The sequence below is a fragment of the Octopus sinensis genome, linkage group LG4, assembly GCF_006345805.1.
Source record: "Octopus sinensis linkage group LG4, ASM634580v1, whole genome shotgun sequence".
Classification (NCBI taxonomy): domain Eukaryota; kingdom Metazoa; phylum Mollusca; class Cephalopoda; order Octopoda; family Octopodidae; genus Octopus; species Octopus sinensis.
This window is the reverse complement of record NC_043000.1, coordinates 63,752,518-63,769,086: the sequence shown is the minus strand read 5'-3', so window position 1 is coordinate 63,769,086 and position 16,569 is coordinate 63,752,518. Positions and strand designations below refer to the sequence as shown.

At 38.7% G+C, this 16,569-nt stretch overlaps 1 protein-coding gene across 1 annotated transcript in view; it reads right to left on the bottom strand.

Annotated features, from left to right (window-relative positions):
* The window catches only part of LOC115210456, a 39,788-nt gene extending 29,118 nt beyond the window's left edge, over positions 1-10,670 (bottom strand). The window contains exon 1 of the mRNA XM_036502041.1: positions 10,614-10,670. The gene's annotated coding sequence lies outside the window, so the exon portion shown is untranslated. The remainder of the gene's footprint in view (positions 1-10,613) is intronic.
* Positions 10,671-16,569: the final 5,899 nt, after the last annotated feature.

Here is a 16,569-nt window from a genome sequence, read left to right as displayed (position 1 = left end):
AAAATTCTTCTTACGACAAACTTTCGTGAGATAAAACACCTAAGCATGCTATTTGTTCAGGTAATTCTTTGGTATCAAATAACATTTTCGAAAAGGCACCTTACCGATGTAATTCGATGTTGATGTGAAGTGTTCTCCGCTAGTTGAATGATATTGAATGGTGATACTGAAGAGAAGGGGCGATCGGATTTAAAAGAAGAGCTCGTCTTCCCAAGCTATAGTGCAAAAATAAGGAATTCCTGATCTTATGGCATGGTCTAACTTTACAACATCCTGAGCGAGGATTTGACGCTACTTTGTGCGCACATGAAAAAAAAAAAACGGTCTAAAAGCGATATGATTTGTGGAGCCGTGTGAAGCAGAAGGGTGGCATATACAGTGCTTACAGTAGAGGTGAGGTGTTGTAGGTTTACAGTTAGATCTCTTATGCGCCATTTATCTGCCATTGGACTTAAGAAGAACAGTAAGTTAGTAATTCTTGTAGCAGAAAAACAAGCAATAAATTGTTTTAACATGGATGTGGCAGAGGCCACATGTGACAGAAAGACCAATACTGAGAGTATTAATGAGTTTTATTTATTTATTTATTTATTTATTTATTTATTTATTTATTTATTTATTTATGTATTTATGCGCCCTTTTCAAGCCTAGCCAGGCGCATGGGCCAGGTTTCCCGGTTTCTATGGCGTATGTGTTCCCCCCAGCTGGACGGGACGCCAGCGCCAGAAACAGGAAGAAAGAATGAGAGAAAGTTGGGGCCCAAGAGTACAACAGGAGTCGCCACAACCCCCTGTCGGAGCCTCGTGGAACTTTAGGTGTTTTTGCTCAATAAACACACACACAACACCCGGTCTGGGAATCGAAACCGCGATCCTCCGACCGCGAGTCCGCTGCCCTAACCACTGGGGCATTGCGCCTCCATATCATTAATGAGTAGCAAAGCAAAATAATTGCGATATGGTTAGAGTAGTAACATCTGCACCCAGTGGTGACTACACAGATGACAAGAGAGAAAGTATGTCACAGTATAGGCCTAAATAATCCGGAGATATCCTAGTAGCCTCAATGTAAGAAGCGGTTGTGTCGTTAGTGGATGAAATCGCTGAGTCTCTAAACAAAGCTGATGAAGGGAATGTGCCGCAGTGCAAGCTGTATGTAAAATAATAATTGATGCGTATGCCTGTGCATGTATTAATATATATATATGTCAGTACGTATGCATATGTCAGTATGAATCAACACACACACACACATACACACACACACACACCACACACACACACACACACATATATGTGCATGTATGCATATCTGGATGTAAACTTATACATGCTTAAATATGTATATGCATGTATATTAGTCTGTATATATTTACACATATATTCAGGTATGTATGTATGTATGTATACATATATATATATGTATAACACCTACGCTAATTCTATAAACAAGCCTGTCAATATAAATATTCTCCTGAATTGAACTGAGACTGCCAGCCGCCACTGACCATTCAAAATACGACCATCAGGGCACTCCCAGATTCTCCCACCCCCCTTTCCTCACCAGCCTTCTTCCTCTACTACCCTACCAAGAACTCACAACGACCTCCAACGCACAAGTGCAAACAAGGGAGTCAGAGAAAGGCAGAATGCCACTTAAATCTGAACACTACTATAGAAATATTCTTTTAAAAAAACTTTTCTTCTAATTTTTCTAAATTTAATTATTTAATCGTTACAGTTGAAAAGGTCTCAAAATGACCGAAACCGGTACTGAAATGTTCACTATAAAATTATTTTAGCATTTTCTATTTTTGACTTGTTTTTTCATATATATCAACTCGTGTGTTCCTTTTCACCCTTATACATATATATATATATATATATATATATATATATATATATATATATATATATATATATATATATATATATATATATATATATATATATATATATATATATATATGTGTGTGTGTGTGTATGTATATATATGATTGTATGCGTGAGTGTTTGTGTTCTGGTGTGAGAGTTTGTTTACGTGTATATTTTCGTAATATAGTGCTCAGACTTAAAGAGAATATTCTATTTTAAAATTTAAATATTCTTAACGCTATCTCTCATAGCAATAATTTTCCTTTCGTTTTCCACCTTTGTATGCTATACACTTCTAGAAACGACTGTTGATTTGTTTCGCTTTTAGGCCCCTACCCCCACCTTCATCCCCCACCCACTTTCTTTATTCTTTGTCATTAATTATTTAAATTAAATACTATTTATTCCTTTATTTGTTTATGTAATTACACCAGGTGTATGTATGAGTGTATATATATGTGCATGTGAGTATGTGTGTGTGTGTGTGTGTGCATATATGTGTTTGTGTATGTGTATGCGTGTTCTGGAATGTTTTTGTGTTTCTAATTCTGCCCAAATACGTATATACATACACACACACATACAAATATAGATAGATTAGCTAGCTAGATAGATATGCACACATGTATATACATACATACATGCATACATACATATATACATACATACACATGTGCATGCATAGCTATAACATCGCTTTGTCTTGAAATTTGAATTTTATAATATCAAAATGGCGACTTAAAATCTTAAGATCGTATATGTTCATTTGTCTAAAAGGAAATATTTGCTCTAGTTTTATTTTCAATTAATTAAAAGAGAAAATCAATAATTCATTGAAAGGTAAAGAAAATGTTTGATAGGAGAGAAGCGGAACTAAATGACAAAAAAAAAAAACCGAAAAGAAACCCAGAAAAACACTTAATTTTTTTTCTAACGCCCCAGTGGACAATGATGTTAACGAGGGTGTATAAATCTGCGCCAACTTTATCCCCCATACACTTTTTGGTTGTGATCACTCATACACTTAACGACTGAGATCTCTATGTATCTTTGTCCACTATCGCTCAGCAAGTAAATTTTTTTAGCCTAAAATATCTCAATGCTAAATCAAAGACCTTTATCACACTTGTATGCTGATGTTTGTGATTTTATAGTTCACACGGAACAAGATATTCAGAAAATAATCAACTTCTTCTACAATGTCTGTTCTGCTGTCCGACTGGAATGAGGTGGAATGAGATGATTTGCTACAACTGACTGGACATTCAGCCTGTTTGGGCAATAGTACATTTTGGCATTGGAAGCAAACTCACACACACACAGACACACACACACTCTCTCGCTCTCACTCTCTCTCTCTCTCTCTCTCTCTCTCTCACACACACACACACCACACACACACACTCTCTCTCTCTCTCACTCACACACACACACACACACACACACACACACACATTCACAAATATACACACATAAGCACGCACGCAATGTAATCGACTAGCACTCTTCCCTCAAATTTTAATCCTTGTGCCTATGGTAAAAGGATTGTTTATATATGGAGTTTAATCTGTCCCGTTACACTACATAACTGAGCGATTATCTTGTAGACAAAACAGCATCATAGAACCACAAATATGAAAGTAATGGCAGAAAATAGACCGAAGTGCCGAAATTGAGGCGGACGCTATGTGGTATAGTCAATTATGTGGTTACCTGACAAAGAAGGAAGAATAGTGCTTACAAAATTTTTCTTGGTTCTACTGGGGGGGGGGGAGAACAATAAAGTTTAACTCATAGTTTACTACAATGGCAAGCAATATCTATCGAGATATTAATATATCTTCAGATTGAAATCTCGGTTTCAGTGTTTGCAGGAGTCCGAACTCTACTGAATGTATCCAAGATGGAGATTAAGTCTATCACACACAAAACAATTACAGTTTGATTGGTTGGGTTTCTTCACAGATCCCTACAATAGGATTTCATTCCATTCACAAGGCTTGGTGATGCGGTGGCCTTCAAAATGGTACTTATAATGTCTTGTAGATTTTGTAAACTTTTAGATTTGTAGCCGCTGTAACAGCTAAAATATCTGTCAATTTTTCCCTCATCTCTAAATGTGCAGACCTATGAGGAAAGGTTACCCCAGGAATGATCACCCTGTCGTATTTTCGTCTATACACTAATAATCCTAGATAAACATAATCCGACGTGTTCTTTTTGAAGATAGTAGGACATGCATTGAGAAATATTCGCTTCCTATTTCTAGCAAATCGAACGACCACATTGAGACTTCCCTGTTGTCTTGAACTCTATCAGTGACTGGGTGATATAATGATATACATATTATTCTGTGTCTGGGACGAAGTAGAAGTTTATATGACTGCATGTTCCACTTGGCAACAACTTCTTTGAGGAAAAAGATATTGTATTGATATTTTAATTGATGCCAAAATAATATCCTACTTGACATAGGCGTCCACTTTGAAGAATATTCATAATCAACAATTAGTTATAGAAGCCAAGCAATTTCCTCTTCCCACACTTATTGACATCTTTATGTTTGCATGTATGAAGATGATATATGCGCACACATACATTCACATACAAACATGCGCTAACACACTATGAAGGATGTAAACATATAGATAGATGTATGTATGAATGCGCTGCTAACGATCTTGCCAGCTCGCCACCTAATATTACTATAAAGTATTGGTTTCAAATTTTGGCACAAAGCCAGCAATTTCGGGGTAAGGGGCTAAGTCGATTACATCGACCCTAGTGCTTGATTGGTACTTGTTTTGTCAACCACGCGAGGATGAAAGGCAAAGCCGATCTTGGTGGAATTTGAACTCAGAACGTAAGGACGGATGAAATGCTGCTAAGCATTTTGCCCGGCGTGCTCACGATTCTGCCAGCTCGTCACCTTATATTACTATAAAATACTAACATGTATGTATGTATGTATGTATGTATGTATGTATGTATGTATGTATGTATGTATGTATGTATGTATGTATGTATGTATGTATGTGTGCACGCGTATGTGTGTATTATCAATTTACTTTTATTTGTCTCAGTCGCTGGACTGCGGCTCTGTTGGGGCACCAGTTTAAAGGGTTTAGCCAAACAAATCGACACAGTATTTTTTTTGGAGTCTGGTATTTATTCTGTAGGTCTCTGTTCGCCGAATTGCTAAGTTGCGGAGACATAAACAAAGTAACACCGGTTGTCAATCCGTGGTGGAGGACAAACACAAAACATACACTCATATGTATACATTTTATTCTTTTCTTTTACTTGTTTCAGTCATTTGACTGCGACAATGCTGGAGCACCGCCTTTAGTCGAACAAATCGACTCCAGGACTTATTCCTCGTAAGCCTAGTACTTATTCTATTTGTTTCTTTCGCTGAACTGCTAAATTACGGGAACGTAAACACACCAACGTCGGTTGTCAAGCGACGGTGGTGGTAGGGTCGAGACAACACAAATAAATAAATACATAAATATATATTATATATAGGCACAGGAGTGGCTATGTAGTAAGAAGCTTGCTTCCCAACCACATGGTTCTAGGTTCAGTCCCACCTTGGGCAAGTGTTTTCTACTAAAGCATTGGGCTGTCCAAAGCTTTGTGAGTGGATTTGGTAGACAGAAACTGAAAGAAGCCCGTCATATATCTATATATATATAAAATTCTTTGTCTTTCCGTCTGTCTGTGTGTTCCCTATGCATTCTCAAACGGCTCGACCAAATCATATCAAATTTTACAAGGTATTAGTATTAGACCCCGTGAGTGTCAACATGTAATCTTTTTACTTGGATTAAAACAATATAACATCGGCACTGATTCGGTATTACGTGGGAAAAGTGAAAGAGTAACATCTATATTGTAATGTGATATAATATTGCTTCACTTTTATTCTTTCACATTTAATTCTAATGTGATAAGATTGTAATGTTGTTTCTATTTTATTCCTTCCATTTTAATTCTAACGTGATAACACTAAGATCATTTTGCGGCATTTACCGTTAAATTAGCAGTTCATCCATGTGTTTTTATTTCATTAATTTGCTTATATTTGGTTAATTTATATTGATACAAAAATAAAGACATACTACATACAACTGTTTACAAGAATAGAGATTAATGTATAATTTTTTCTATGTTCATAATTTTTTGTTTACAATATTGAAAAAATATGCCATCAAAGAAAAGACGTAATCTCTCCAGAAACAAATATAAAACAAGGAGAATTGTAGAAAACCGAAGGCGAGAGTTTCAAGAGAGAAGGGAGATGAGACTTTCTCAAGATCAGCAAACGCATGCAGCAGCACATCAAATGGAGTCTCAAGACAAGCGAGATGAGACTTTCTCAAGATCAGCAAAGGCATTCTGCAGCACGTCAGATGACGTCTGAATACAGAAGGAAGATGAGACTTTCCCAAGATCAGCAAATACATGCTACAGCACGTCAAATGAAGTCTCAAGGGAGAAGGATGATGAGACTTTCCCAAGATTAGTAAATGCATGCTGCAGCACATCAAATGAAGTCTCAAGAGGAAAGGGAGATGCAACTTTCCCAAGATCAGCAAACGCACGCTGCAGCACGTCAGATGGAGTTTCAAGAGAGAAGGGAGATGAGACTTTTCCAAGATCAGCAATGGCATGTTGCAGCACTTAATGCTGGATCATTAAAACGTTTTAATGATTAGACAGATGTCCAATAGAATAGCTCTTAGAAACAGACTACGTACAAATTATGGAGTGGCTTTCAGATATGATCCATTCCATTCTTATAAAAATCATAACTTTGTCCAAATTGGTGTGCTAAACTCAAATTGTCGTTTCTGCAAAGCTTTAAAATTTCCAAATGAAACTAATGGCATGTGCTACTCAGGCGGTAAGGTAAGATTGCCAGCACTACCAGCTCCATCTCAACCTCTTATAGATCTTTTGGAACGTACTTCCATTCAATCAAAGGATTTTCTGAACAATATCAGGCAATGCAATTCTGCATTTCAAATGACATATTTTGGTGCATCTAAGGAGATAGTTGAACATAGATTTATGCCGACGTTCAAAGTTCAAAGACAAGTCTATCACCTCATTGGTTCCCTGCTACCCACAAATGAACAACCGCAGTTCCTCCAAATTTACTTTATGAGTGATGTAGGATAACAATCCCGAAGGAGGTGTCAAAACTTCAGATGATGGATAGTGTTAGACGCAGTGCCGATTGCCACAAAGGAGAGTATATCCACTGACAGCTTTTCGGTACGTTCAAAAATCACATACCCCTCATGCCTAATTTTCCAAACGGACGCATGGCATATCGCTTAGTCGAATTAGCCCTTCATATACTCCACAAATGTTTTGTCGTCAATGCTGCACTTTCCCGTATAACCTGTTTCAACATAACTGTAATATACAAACTATGCCATTTTAATCCCGAGCTACGCTCTGTTAGTATATATATATATATATATATATTATATATATATATATTTAAGGTATGTAGAAAAATACACATGGACAAGAACGTATAACTCATAGAAGACGATACAATAAACATGGACAGCATTCGAACCCCTCAGTCTTCAGTCAAGAACCGGATCATCGTAGTAATTTCGGCATATATATATATATATATATATATATATATATATATATATATATATATATATATATATATCTATATATATATATATGTTAAGGTATGTAGAAAAATACACATGGACAAGAACGTATAACTCATAGAAGACGATACAATAAACATGGACAGGACATTCGAACCCCTCAGTCTTCAGTCAAGAACCGGATCATCGTAGTAATTTCGGCATATATATATTATATATATATATATATATATATATATATATATATATATATATATATATATATATATATATATAAACTGCAGAAGTGAGATTTTTAGCTCTTTCCCACCTGACAGAAGGTATATCTTATCTTTCTTGCGGGACCCATTATGACTATCACCAGTTCTCTATCTTCGGCTCTTTCACTACCGTATCGTGAGAAAGCCAGCAAAAAGTTTGATCAAAACATACTCAAACGAACACACAGATACACATGCTCGCTAACATGAGCTTTAGCGTTCAGGCACCTGCCGAGTACCCCCACCACCGCTCGCCATGAAAAAAAAAACTAGACATATAATACCCCTACATACATTCCAATCCTACTCATATACCAAACGCTTGTAGAAATACATACCAGAAAGCTTTGAGGCCAAGTGACATAAGTCTTGTTCAGTTCGCTTCGTCTTTTTTCTAAGCATCTACAAACCGGATGTAATTTTTCACCTTCAATAACGGAGGGCAGTCATTTAAAAAAAAAATTTTTCATGCTTGCTTTTTCTGACAAGGATGCAGTATGCTGTAACAATGCTGTTATCTAACATCCGGTTTAGGTTTAATATCCAATGCGAAACTGATTGGTAGGATTGGCTGTAATAGCTATATTTAATACTGCGCATCAGGGGTGGGGAATCCCTGCCTGCGAGCGCAATTGCGCCCGCGAGCCCATTTTATTTCGCCCGCTGGCTGATTATACTCGTATGTACAAAATATAGTAAATTTTTCAATTATAAAATTAATACAATATTCGTATGTCTATTTTCGACATAGGTCGCGTTTCCACTACGACTTAAGATGGTTAGAGTCGAACAGAAAATCATCCGATAATTGCCATTTGAATGGAAATTTTGTTTTCACTATATAACACATATTGCTAGGTTTATACTGCCCCTTTGAGACCCAACTACACGCTAGCTGAAAAATACAGAAATCTCATAAGTAATATAAATGTCCTAAATTCAGTGGCGGCGTTAATGAAGATGTTACGCGTTAATTTAATGTTAAATTTATCTTTATTAATGTATATCGAATTATACATAGATATATTAGATATATACAAGATCTACACAGATATAAGAGTTAGAACTTGTGATCCGCCCGCGGATCTTTTTTATTGTAAATTTTTGCCCGCCGCACTAAAAAGTTTTCCCACTCCTGATCTAACGTGTAAAGAAAAAAAAAAGAAGGATCTCAGATATCTCTGCCAGATTAACAAGGTTAGCGAAATAATGTGGCCAGAGAAATTCGCCAGATTGAAGAGAAAGACTGATTAACGGAAGCCGCGTAAATAGAAAGTCAATGCGTCAATGTTACAGGGTCATCACAAGAATGGGAAGCTATTATAGAGCTTAATTAAGGGAATGAATTCAGCTAAATGATTCTTTCCATATCCGTCAGTATTCGTTCTGTTTCAGTCTCCAGTCATCTTGGTGGTAAAGTGAAATGGAAATTATTAATTGTAATCGGCAAGGAAGATACACATTTATTGAATCATATCCTAGTAACGTGCAAATTATTCCAGTCAGAATGTATATGGTTGTATAGCCAAGTCTTGAACGTATTTGCTCTGCACTAAAACAACAATTTAACATAAGCAATATCTATGTGATGACAGTCAACTCCAAGTTGTACCCGGTTGTTTTCTATAGCAAAAAATAAATAAATAAATAGGCACAAAAAATTCGTACAAAGAAAAACCAAAACCTAAACTTCAGAATGATATTGAATTTCAAATTTTGGCACAAAGGCAGTAATTTCGGTGGAGGGAGCAAGTCGATTGCATCGACCCCAGTGCTCAACTGGTATTTATTTTACCGACCACGAAAGGATGAAAGACGATGTCAACCTCGGCTGAATTTGAACCCAGAACGTAAAAAGAGACGAGATGGCGTTAAACTTTTTACCCAGCGTGCTCACAATTTTTCCAGCTCGCTACCTAAACTTCAGAATATTGATGAGGAGAATGTGACTGGTGGAAGTGCTTGTCTTCCCAAGTCATGTTGCAATAAGAAAGCAACGGTCCGGTCCATTATAGCATGGTTTGACCTGAATATTTGGTGATGGGATAAAGAGGTGCCCAAAAAATCTTGCGGATTCAGGGATCGTGTGAATACACGAGTATGGCAATCTACAGTATAGTGGTTTCCAACTTGTCGTCCGCAAAAATAGTGAGTACTGGGGGTCCGTAATTAAATTCAAAATTCCATATATATATATATATATATATATATATATATATAGTTAATCCAAACATGAAAACACAAAGAGAAAACACAACGCGAGGACGTGGAACAAATATAGTATTATTGGACGCCCAGGAAGGAAGGGAAGAAGGAGGGTTTAACGTTTCGAACGGAGCTCTTCGTCGGAAACATAGGAGAAGGAAAGATCTAGAGAAGGGAAGACAGAGGAAAAAAAATCGCCAACGGTACACACGCGATGGATAAGCATATTGAAAGGGGGCCGTGAGAAAACTCATTTAAATAAAAGGGGGCCATGGTTGTGAAAAGACTGGCAACCACTACTATAGGACTTCCAATGAAAGTGGGATGTCGCGGATGAGTTGTTAGATCTACATTGTCTTACTCGGTTGGTATTGGACTTGAGAGGAACAGTAGAGTAGGAATTTGTGACACGAAGAGAGAAACAGAGAAAACTCCATCACAGATATATGATAGGGGCTGAGAATAAAAATAAATCCTCAGCAAGTATTAAAACAAAATAAATGTAGGGTGAGTAGAGTTGCCTTTGATTTAGTAAGGTTGCTGCAGAGGTGGCAACAATAGCGTAGCATGGATTCTGGTGTTCTGTATGGTAGCTAGATTGGCAGGTCCCTTTCTTAAATGTAACACACTTTCAACGTGTGTTTATCCACCTCTCCTTAAGTGGCTGCTTTGCGCAATCTGCACTAATCGCACTCCCTATGCAACGCCACTGGATAACAAGAACAAAAAAAACCGTGTTATGACGTCGGCTAAAGAATTTGGATTTATTTGTGTCAGAGAGAGACTGGTAACGTCAATGCTGCTCGGGTATTCTACCAATCTCGCTCTGACACAATTATACTTATATGTATCTATAAATAAACAAACACAACAAAAAAAATCCTCTATTACACCCTCTCACATACAAACACTGTATTCTCTCTCACCCTTCCTCTCTCCCTCTTTCTCCCCCTCCCCCTCTCTCTCATTTACTCTTCTCTCTCTCTCAAATTCACACTTGTATTATTGTTTATACATCTATAAATATACAAACAAACCTACACTGAAAGATTTCTCCGCACGTTAACGTATATATATACATATACTCATACACATTAATATGCACAATCACATGATATAACTAACTGTACATATACATGATATACACGCAATTACGCACGCAGGCACACGTGCACAACCGGAGGTGATAAGGACTGCTCCATCTCTGTTTTATACATTATCACAGCAACATGCACCAAAACATAGTCCTACACATGATTATAAATTAAAAAAAAAAAAAACCCATTCACTTATATACACAAAGCTATCGCCGTATCAAAACAATGCGCATATATGCAGGCAGAAAACCATTATGTTTCAATACATACATACTAGACTACATCACCATAATAGCAAACATATATACAAAACCACATTCATAACGCCAAACATACCCCTCTACCACAAATACATTCTCTGTCTGTCTGTCTGTCTGTCTGCCTGTCTGTTTGTCTGTCTGTCTGTCTGTCAGTATGTGTGTCTCTCTTTCACACACACACACACACACACACACACACACACACAATAGAATGTAAATAAACAAACCTACATACACGCATCACACATGACACTGCTTATATAACATCGTATATTATTTACTCAGATACACACTTGACTATATTCATATAGCAGCATACGGATCGCGCGTGCACACACACACACACCACACATACACACACATACACACACATACGCACACGCGCACACACACACAGAATACGTATTCATCTTCTAAGATACATTCACACTCATACACTCATAAGACCATGTGTATATTACTCACGTGCGCACTCTCCCAAACGCAAACACATGCGCACACACACACACATGCACATACACACACGCATACACAACTCTAACAAAGCCTTCACGCGCACATATACGTGCGTGTATGCGTGTGCGTGCATGCGTGTGTGTGCGCGTGTTCGTATAGGTGGTGTAGCCTGCTTGGTAGTGGATGACTTAAAATAAGCTCAAGTGTTATTGTAAAAGTACGATTACCACGTCCTTCGCTTGAATTACCTACGTAGTCTCTTCTTCTTCTTCTTCATCTTCTTCTTCTTCATCTTCTTCTTCTTCATCTTCTTCTTCTTCTTCTTCTCTTCTTCTTCTTCTTCTTCTTCTTTTCTTCTTCTTCTTCTTCTTCTTCTTCTTCTTCTTCTTCTTCCTCTTCTTCTTCTTCTTCATCTTCTTCTTCTTCTTCTTCTTCTTCTTCATCTTCTTCTTCTTCATCTTCTTCTTCTTCTTCTTCTTCTTCTTTTCTTCTTCTTCTTCTTCTTCATCTTCTTCTTCTTCTTCTTCTTCTTCTTTCTTCTCTTCTTCTTCTCTTCTTCTTCTTCTTCTTCTTCTTCTTCTTCTTCTTCTTCTTCTTCTCTCCCTTCCTCTCCCCGTTCTCCCGTTCTCTCATCTCTCGGCTGAATCAGTAGAGCCTCGGACAACGTACCTTGTTGCTACCGTATTTAGTTGCGTCCCTTTACGTTCTAAGTTCAAATGCTGCCAAGGTCAACTTTGTCTTTCCTGCTTCCGGACTCAATAGTTAAATTGACCAGTGCAGGGTGATCGATCGGTGGGATGGCGAAATCGATGGAGCATCGGACGGGCATGTCATGAGCTATTTACTCCAAGTCATTGCATTCTGAGTTCGAATTCCGGCATGGGCTGCGTGGCTTATAGACTCAATTCGTAGCTCGGTTAAACTCCCCCACCCGGTTCTTGCATGCCTTTAGCAGAACACACTCTTGTTGCTAGCATTCAGCCCATGTCTCCATTTCTGAGAATAACTTTCTTCTACCATTCAACGAAGTTATGTTAAGGGTCATAAACACTGCCTTTCAGGGCCTACGAGAGAGGGATGTCCAGCCGGTACTTTGTTCTGGGGCCCAAAAGCTAAGGAGGGCTCCACAGCAACCATGCAACATCCATTCCCCCTTGAAAACAAGCACTTTCTACTACCCCCAGTTCGACATACACTTACATTCACATACACAAACATACTTATCATATCACACATAGTTATCATATCACACATACGCAAACAATACTTATCATATCACACTTCTTTTTATTAGTATTTATTATTAATTATTGTAGGCTTAGTTGTATGAACATATGATAACACCAAGAGTATCTACTTACAGCCCGGGGCCCCAAAGGGGTCTTGTAGCGCCTTGCAAAATTTCTCTTGGAGGCCCCACTGCCTTTAACGCATATGTTGGCATTCCGTCAGTTACGATGACGAAAGTTCCACTTGATCAGATCAATATAACAGCCTGCTCGTGAAATTAACGTGTAAGTGGCTGAGCACTCCACAGACACGCTTACCCCTTAACTTAGTTCTCAGGGAGATTCAGCGTGACACAGAATGTAACAAGGCTGGCCCTTTGTAATACAGGTACTTCTCATTTTTGCCAGTTGAGTGGACGGAAGCAACATGAAATAAAGTGTCTTGCTCAAGGACACAACACATTGCCAGGAATTGAATTCACAACCTTATGATCATGAGTCGAATACTCTAACCAGTAAGCCACGTGCCTTCACTGTGCGCGCGCGTGTGCGTGTGTGTGTGCATTCGTTTGTATACGTATGGCTACGTGATAAAAGGAGATTAGCGAAGTCTTTTGTCCTTCGATGGTTGGTAAAATAAGTATCAGTCGTATATAAGAGTCCAACTACATCCACTAGTTTGTGGGTTTGTATCTGTGTTACAAACCAATATATAAAGTGAGCGTCCGACTTGCTAGAAATAGCAACTTGTGCATATAAAAGAAAACTTGTGCCTATAAAAGAAAAGCTAAAAATAATTGTAGTCTTGTACCTGTGTTACAAATCAATATATAGAAACTCTGAGTTTTACATACGAAAACTTTACATGGTCATTCGACTTGTTAGAAATAGCAGCTAATATCTATATAATAGTTTTAAATAGTGTCATGAATGACCATGGCACTGCACCTAGAAAGTTACCCTCCGAGGCACAAGTCCGGGCAAGGTTGTTTATGGAAGACAAGCAATCGCCCTTTGTATGCCAGTCTCCCCTCTCCACGCCACCGATGTTATCCAAGGGAAAGGCCGATACAGCTTGGCACCAGTGATGTCGCAACTCATTTCTACAGCTGAGTGAATTGGAGCAACATGAAATACTGTGTCTTGCTCAAGAACACAACACACAGCCAGGTCCAAGAATAGAATTCACTACCTCATGATTGTAAGCCCGACACTCTAACCACAGAGCTATGCATACCACCCCAGATGAGGTCAGGTGTTGTAGCATGCACTGTTGCAGCGCGTTGCTGCATTCACCATTTGTCACTATATTTCCAGGTCCTCCTGGGCGAGCCGTCAAGTAGAGTCCCAGTCAGTCCCCATCTCCGCAAAACACCTCCTCATTTGCTGTAATCATGTGGTACGTGGTCGACCAACACAAGCCGTCAACCCAGCTGGATCCAGTGAAGAGGACATGGTAAGCAGGGTCTAACTCAGAAAATCGAGCAACATGACCAAGCAGTCTGAGTTGGTGCCCCCAATCATACAAGTAACAGGTCGCATTCCAGTTCTGAGTAGAGTCGTTGGTTGGATACGAAATCCGACAAATGGTAACCCATAATCCTACCAAAGAAGTTGAGGTGGCTCTTAAGGGCCTTGGACCGTGTCCCAGTCTCACAACTTAAAAAGCAGAACAGAGAGGACCAGAGACCTAAAGACCCGAATCTTTGTTCTCCTGCACAGATATCTGTAGCACCAAACACCCTTATCAAATGAGTCTACAACTGCACCAGCTCGTCTGCGTATTTTTAGGACTTCAGATTCGCAGCTAAAGCAACCATGAATCTCGCTGCTGAGATAACTGAAACGGCCAACAACTTCGGCATTGTCATCCGCAACAAAGACAGATAAGTGGAGGCCTCCAAGAAGCCAACGAAGGACTGAATCTTTGTCTTGACCCAAAATACTCTAAGGCTAAGTGGTTTCACTTTCTCAATACTCAGTGAAAGGAGAGCACTCCTTAAGACATCTAGAAACTCAGCAGGAATAACCTCATCATCAGCAAAATCTAGGTCTGTAATCCTATTTTCACTAAATTGTGCACCACAACTCGATCGACACTCCATTCGACCAAGAATCCAATCCATCCAGGCATTGGAACAAAATGGAAGTCAAGACACCACTCCACTAAGAAAAAAATAATTGTAGCCTTGTACCTATATCACAAACCAATGTATAAACCAGGTATGGACAGCTTTTTCGAGAAGCGGGCCGCATGAGACATAGCTCATCATCAAGTGGGCCGAACTACTAAAAAAATGATGTCATTTTTCGTTAAACGTTCCATTCAGAAAGTTCCGCGTGCTGTAGTTTGCCCACGACTAATATAAACTGTATTTGGATATTATACAGAAGCATTATGTGATCGCTCGACTGGCGAGAAACAGCAGCTAGTGTCTATATTATAGTTTAAATCATAAAGAATAGAAAAACGGATCAAAGGTTCTTCCCGAGCCATGGGTTCATAAGGCTGGTTTCCCAGATTCTGTGGCATATATATTCCTCTCCTGGACGAGACGCCGGTCCGTCGCAGAATTACTTTTGCCAGCTGAGTGAACTGGAGCAATGTGAAATGAAGAGTTTTATTTCAGAACACCACCTCTCGCCTGGCCCATGAATCAAAGCCACAATCTTATGGTCATTAGTGCAACAGCCTAGCCACTAAGCCACGCGCCTTAACAATAGGCTAAGTAGTATCGCTCAAATAGTCTAAAATACCCAGCCACTAAAAATGTAATTGTGATCTTGTATCTGTATTTCAAATTAATATATAAACCGTGTTTGGATATCACACTCAGAAACTTTACTTGATCGCTCGACTTACTAGAAATACTAAATGTCTCTCAAACCACATTCTACACTGTCTTTTACTCTCTTTACTCTTTTACTTGTTTCAGTCATTTTACTGCGGCCATGCTGGAGCACCGCCTCTAGTCGAGCAAATCGACACCAGGACTTATTCTTTGTAAGCCTAGTACTTATCCTATCGGTCTCTTTTGTCGAACCACTGAGTTACGAGGACGTAAACACACCAGCATCGGTTGTCAAGCGATGTTGGGGGACAAACACAGACACACAAACACACACACACACACACACACACACATATATATATATATATATATATACATATATACAACGGGCTTCTTTTAGTTTCCGTCTACCAAATGCACTTACAAGGCTTTGGTCGGTCTGAGGCTATAGTAGAAGACACTTGCCCAATGTGCCACTCAGTGGGACTGAACCCGGAACCATGTGGTTGGTAAGCAAGCTACTGACTACACAGCCACCCCAGCGCCTACAGTTGCAAAAAAAAAAAGTGAATGAAAAGCATTGAAGGGACATTGAATGATATGGTGATAGATACATCATCGAAAGGTTACATTTGATAATCTACTCCGATATCCATAGTCTGACGGATACATTGGATGATGAAGATTTGAAAACGCCGAGAAATCTTTCTGAAACAAATGTTTAAAAAATCATAAAAGAACGTTTCTGTAA